At 43.1% G+C, this 6,189-nt stretch overlaps 1 long non-coding RNA gene across 1 annotated transcript; it reads right to left on the bottom strand.

Moving 5' to 3' along the window:
- Positions 1–2,891: 2,891 nt before the first annotated feature.
- LOC120096299 (uncharacterized) lies at positions 2,892–4,126 on the bottom strand. The gene is made up of 2 exons (XR_005492595.2): positions 3,826–4,126; positions 2,892–3,132 (listed from the first exon to the last, which is right to left on the bottom strand). It is a non-coding gene; the product is annotated as an uncharacterized LOC120096299 (long non-coding RNA).
- Positions 4,127–6,189: the final 2,063 nt, after the last annotated feature.

The raw sequence follows: 6,189 nt of genomic DNA, 5'->3' as shown, positions 1-6,189 counted from the left end.
TTCGCCTGATGTTTTTAAAATTTTATTATTTTACGTATGTGAGTGGTGTTGGCTACATGCATATATGTGCACCACATGTATGCCTGGTGCTCTTAAAGATCAGTGAGGGCTTCAGATCCCTTGGGACTGTAGTTAGTGACTGTTCCAAGCTGCCATGTGGGTGCTGGGAATTGAACCTGGGTCCTTAACAAAAGCAATAAGTGTGTTTACTCACTGAGCTGTCCTACCAGCCCTTTCAGTTGATGTTTTTATCTGTATATCTGCTTCCTATGTCGGACTCCCTTACTTTGTCCCCATAGCTAGTTAATGCCCCTGTAAAAAACATAAGGAAATATGATCATGGAGCTATGATAGAGATGTTCTTTAGCTTTTATGAGTAATCTATTATTTTTCTTTGTTTTAGTCATAATGCCATGATTTGGCTAATTATTTTGATTGCTTTTGGGCCAGGAACGTATGCCCCTAACTCTTCTTTATTAATCTGGAAAGTCTCTGTGTGAAAACTTAGGAAATGTGATTTTTTTTTTTTATAAACTTGAGTATTTCTTATATACATTTCAAGTGTTATTCCCTTTCCCGGTTTCCGGGCAAACATCCCCCTCCCCCCTCCCCTTCCTTATGGGTGTTCCCCTCCCCATCCTCCCCCCATTGCCACCCTCCCCCCAACAGTCTAGTTCACTGGGGGCTCAGTCTTAGCAGGACCCAGGGCTTCCCCTTCCACTGGTGCTCTTACTAGGATATTCATTGCTACCTATGAGGTCAGAGTCCAGGGTCAGTCCATGTATAGTCTTTAGGTAGTGGCTTAGTCCCTGGAAGCTCTGGTTGCTTGGCATTGTTGTACATATGGGGTCTCGAGCCCCTTCAAGCTCTTCCAGTTCTTTCTCTGATTCCTTCAACGGGGGTCCTATTCTCAGTTCAGTGGTTTGCTGCTGGCATTCGCCTCTGCATTTGCTGTATTCTGGCTGTGTCTAGGAAATGTGATTTTTATGGTCAGTGTGAGTCTTATTTAGTGTTCTATGGCTGTGATGAGACACCATGACCACAGCAACTTTTGCAAAAGAAATCATTTAATTGGAGCTAGCTTACAGTTCAGAGGTTTAGTCCATTACCAGCATGGTGGCATCAGGGGGACATGGTGCCGGAGAGGCTCTGAGAGCTCTATTTCTGGATCTGTAGGCAGCGGGCAAAAGAGACACTGGAGCATTTGAAACCCCAAAGCCCACCCCGAGTGACACTGTTCCTCCAACAACACTTATTCCAACCAGAGCACACTTCCTAATCCCTGTCAAGTAGTGCCACTCCTTAATGACCAAGCATTCAAATCTATCAGCTTCCTGGAGCAATACTTATTCAAACTACCACAGTCACACATTGCCAGCAAGCACGGACCATTATAAATATCTCTGTAACTTAGAAAACACCTTCATCTAAAAGCACTGATCATTGAGTCCTTACTTGATTGGTCCCACAGGTAAGTCAGAGCAGTTTGAAAGCCAGGCCTTGCTGCCTCCATTGTGTCTGTCTTCTCCACTTTGGCTCAGAATCCTGCTTGACTCTACATACACATGTTATTCACCCAAGTAGTGTCTTTCACCTAGAGCAGCTGTTCTCAGCCTGTGGGTCTCAACCCCTTTGGGAGGGGTGTTGAGCGACCCTTTCACAGGGGTAACCCAAGACCATCGGAAAACACAAGATATTTACATTATGATTTATAACAGTACCAAAATTACAGTTATGAAGTAGCAATGAAATAATTTTATGGTTGGGGGTCACAACAACATGAGGAGCTGTAATAAAGGGTTGCAGAATTAGGGAGGTTGAGAACCACTGCTCTAGGAGAAGAAAGGACAAGCATCATAAAGATGTTGGGTTTTGATACAGGGTCTCACGATGTAACCCTGGCAGACCTGGAACTTACTATGTAGATCAGGCTGGCTTCAGACTCACAGAGATTTCTCTCTCTCTCTCTCTCTCTCTCTCTCTCTCTCTCTCTCTCTCTCTCTCTCTCTCTCTCTCTCTCAAATGCTGGGGGTTAAAGCCATGTGCTACCCTGTCTGACTGGACTCCTAGTATCTCTATGGCTGTATAAGAAACAGCAGACAGACAGCCGGAGAAGTCAAGGACATCACAAGACCTACAGATCAACTAACCACCAACCAAAGAGCATGCAGGGTCTGGACCTAGGACTGTTACACATTGGTAACAGATGTGCAGCCTGGTCTTCGTGTGGGATCCTTAACAACTGGAGTGGTGGCCGTCGTCTGTGACTCTGTTTCCTGCCTTTGGATCCCCTTCCCCTGGCTGCACTGCCTGATGGGGCCTCAGTGGGAGAGGATGCACTTAGTCCTTCCTGCTGTAACCTGATGCCCCAGGGCCTGATGGTACCCAAGTGGGGCTTCCCCAGGAGAAGGGAGGGGGTGGTGGAGGGAGGGACTTTGAAGGGTTGGACTGGAAGGTAAGAAGGGAGGGGGCCTGTGACAGGGATGTAAAGGAAATAAATAAAAATAATACAAAACAAACAACGACCAAAAACAGATGTTGGGAGGCATCATGTGGGTGCTGGGATTTCAATTGGTTTTTCTACAAGACCAGCCAGTGTACTTAACTGCTGAGCCCTCTCTCCAGCTCCAGATTAAGTAGACAGTCCACCATTTCTTTTAGTTTTAGGTCATCTCATGCTTCCAAAATTTCTCATTCCCATTTCTGAGCAGAATTTGAGGTTTTTGTGTGTAAATCAGGTTGTCTCATGGCCCGCTTAGGATTCCTATTGTGATAGAATCGCAGCCTGTGTCCAGACAGACCACACCAGGCCAATGTAGTTCCTCGTGGGAGAGGTTTGGGGTGTGGAGGGGCAACGGAGACAAAGGTGGGAAAGAAGAAGGAGAGAAGGGCAGGAAGGGGCCGCTTTTTATTTAAACCGTGATGTAACTGCAGGTAAAGGTAGGAGCTAAACCAGTGGAGGCTGGGAATGTATGGCCGTTGCCATGGCAACAGATGTGCGGGTCGCTGTCATCGCTGGGTTCGGAGGTAAAAGGGGTTCCTGATACCAACACTTGTTTCTCAAATCTGCTAAGGCAGATGCTACTTGAGTTGTTTACTTCACAGCTTTCAACGTTTTGTTGCTATTGTTTCCTTAAGGTAAAAAAAAAAAAAGGAATGTAAATTATAAGAATGTGAACAAATGTACCGTCATCACTCAAAATATAAATGAGAAAGAGTAAGATTTTGAGTTTCAGTGAATAGCAGTAGAAGACAGTTCAGCAGAAAATATGCTGTCCATTCTTCCTTCAGAGGGAAACACTCCTCAGACAGCAAGCAAGATTGTGATTTTATGAAGATAGTAATACAGACGCCCTGGAAAACAAACCAACAATATTGGCCTACAGAACAGTTCATATGTGGAATTTCTTTAGCAACATATCCCTGGGCTGCGATCACTTATGATAAGTACATCAGGAGTTAGACTCAAAGGATATAAATCACTGGGAAATAGCAGTGTAAATTATGAATTAGCATAAGTGTTTAATAGTGTCATAGCTGAGTTAGCTCATTCTGTATTAGTGGGGTGACTATACATCTTGCTTAGAAAGCATATGTATTTCCCTGGACAGAAAGTGCACCCAAGTCAGGAGTTACTAAGGAGCTACGCTAAGCAATCTAGACCTGTCCATACTTTGTACCTTTTGATCAAGTGAGTTATGTGGGGCATTATTGCCGTAAATATTAAAATATACACCAACCCACGCTATTGCTAGCCCCAGCGGGCCACGTGGCATCTGCGGGGTATTTTCATCTTAATTCATAAACCATCTCAACCCAACTCACTGTGGTTTCCAATGTCCATCCCATGCTGCTGCCCGCTACTCTCTGAGCCCTGCGGCTATCTAGGTGCTGTTGCTATCCCTAGAAGTGACCATACTTCTAGTTCCCATGGCGCAGGTTGCCACCACGCCAGCCCCATTCAGCCATCCACCCCCTGTGGTTATAGTCACAACTCCCAGAATCTGTTAAAATCAAGACTCATGAAGCTTGTAATTTAGCAATCAGATTTGTATCAGTAAATCCTCACCCCACAAAATGTCCACACAATAAACTCTGACCCAATTAATATTGATAAAAACTGCCCACCTAGATAGGACAGAGTGTCCTATAAAAACCCAGCACTTATGAAATGTAACTACCGGTGGCCCTTTAAGGCCACACAGATCTGGGTCGTCCTTCTCTGCCTCCATCTTCGTTCTTCTTTCCTTCTCTCTCACTCCTCTCTCCAAAACTCTGTGCCCACCTTACTTTTTCACTGCCCAGTCACAGGCCTTGCCTTATCTGGTGCCTGCCTTCCCTACTTATAGACATCAATCTACACAGCATGGCTTTAAAATATAGATTGATTATGATTTTTTTTTAAAAAAAATCTCATTTGTGTTGTACTGGGAACGCCCCTATGACTTCCTCAGAAAGTTTAAACATGACATTAAAAAAAGGGTTCATAGAGACACTCTGTTTCCCCTCTAATTTTTTGTTAGGGATAGACTATTGCATTATAAGAATCTTACCTTAGGGAAATACTCCTCCCTCAAGACGAGATCAAAGAAACACATGTAGTTGTGTTATAAGTTTTAATTTACTCTTAAGTTAAAAATGGCCACCATTTGTCAAATGCCTGTCTTTAAGCACCATCCTCATAATTAACATGACATTGCGGTACAACAACTTAGTGGTAATATCATTTTCCTTGTCAATTTAGAGAGCGTGATTCTGAGGTAAGATTGTGTAGCTTGTTCAGAGTTCAGGGAATACACATTAATAAATATTGCAAAGCTATACGCTTACATTAAGGTGAAATAAATATTTTATCCAAATAGGTCACATGCTTCACCTAAAATAGAAATTGGGCAGTTCTTACTTTTTTTTAAAGGAAGGATAAAAATGTTTAATTGTGGAAGTATATGAGTAAATTGAGTCAATTGCAGTGGATAGACAGACATTACATTAGTAAGATTAGGAATTTTTCAGATACTTCACTACTAAGTTCTTGAAAATTGTATAGAATTAACATGTCAGGATACCATGATCACATAAAGATAGACTGTAAAACACATTGGTGAACACATATCTGTAGTTAGAAGTCTAGGTGACCCACACTTTTAACCCCAGGACTTAGGAAAAGAGGCAGGTGGCTCACTCATTATCTGCCTGGTCTACTTAAAGAAAGGAAAAGTAGAACAGAACCAGCATTCAAATTAAACTGTTTTTAAGTATTGAATTATAATAACATTGTTTCTAATACTGGATCATGTCTGACACTTGAACATTTGTAAGCCAAGTCACAAGAGGATGGAATAGTAAAAATCTATTTATCGACGTTATAGTTAAAAATTAGAGCAAAATGGAAATAGTAAAATATAAATTCAGTAAATTCTTTTATCTTGGTATAAGTAGAACAATAATTTTATTATATAAAGCCTATCAAATGAATCCCCATGGAGAACAATGCTTTGTAGCCCAGCAGCAGGCCAGACAACAGCTACTGACAACCTGGGGTCTTCGAAAGTTTCTTGAATAAACACATTGTCTGACCAGTTTCCTTTTATGGTGTGTCACTTCCTGGGAGGTGTGAACAAATGTCTGTTTATCCCCAGACAGGGCACCAGCAGCAGACAGGAGGGTGATTCCACCCAAGCCTACTTTGGTGAACCAAAGATCTTATTGGGGTTACTTCCTGGAGCATGGGTGACCCAAAAACAGAGAGCCTGTCACCCAAAAGCTGACCCCTACATGGCTTGTGGCTTCCTGGAAGCTCCTCGCCCAACTTGCAGATGACTTCACCAGAGAGTCCTTTTAGCTTTTAGCAGATGTTTACTGCTTTTATAACCTTGGGGTCTTGTGAATCTTGTAACTTCCTAAGCCTTGTAGCAGTCTATAGCCTCCTGAATCTTAGGAGCCTCTCCTTCCCAGAGCAGTGCTCCAATTCGGAGGACTTAGTCAGCAACGTGGTGCACTGGGGCACTACTGCATCCAACCTGTAGCCTTGGCTCTATCTAGTTACTTTTAGTAAGACGGGGAGAGGGTGCGTGCACCAAGGTGCGAGTGTTTGGAATTTCCCTGAAAATGTCCCCTGTGCCAGGTTTCTTCCAAACTGAGGAGCAAGCTCTTGCTTATTGACTTGTGGTCTTAGTTTTTGTCTAACTG

This window comes from Rattus norvegicus, chromosome 13, assembly GCF_036323735.1.
Source record: "Rattus norvegicus strain BN/NHsdMcwi chromosome 13, GRCr8, whole genome shotgun sequence".
Classification (NCBI taxonomy): domain Eukaryota; kingdom Metazoa; phylum Chordata; class Mammalia; order Rodentia; family Muridae; genus Rattus; species Rattus norvegicus.
The sequence above is the reverse complement of the archived record's forward strand: the minus strand, read 5'-3'. Positions and strand labels throughout refer to the sequence as shown.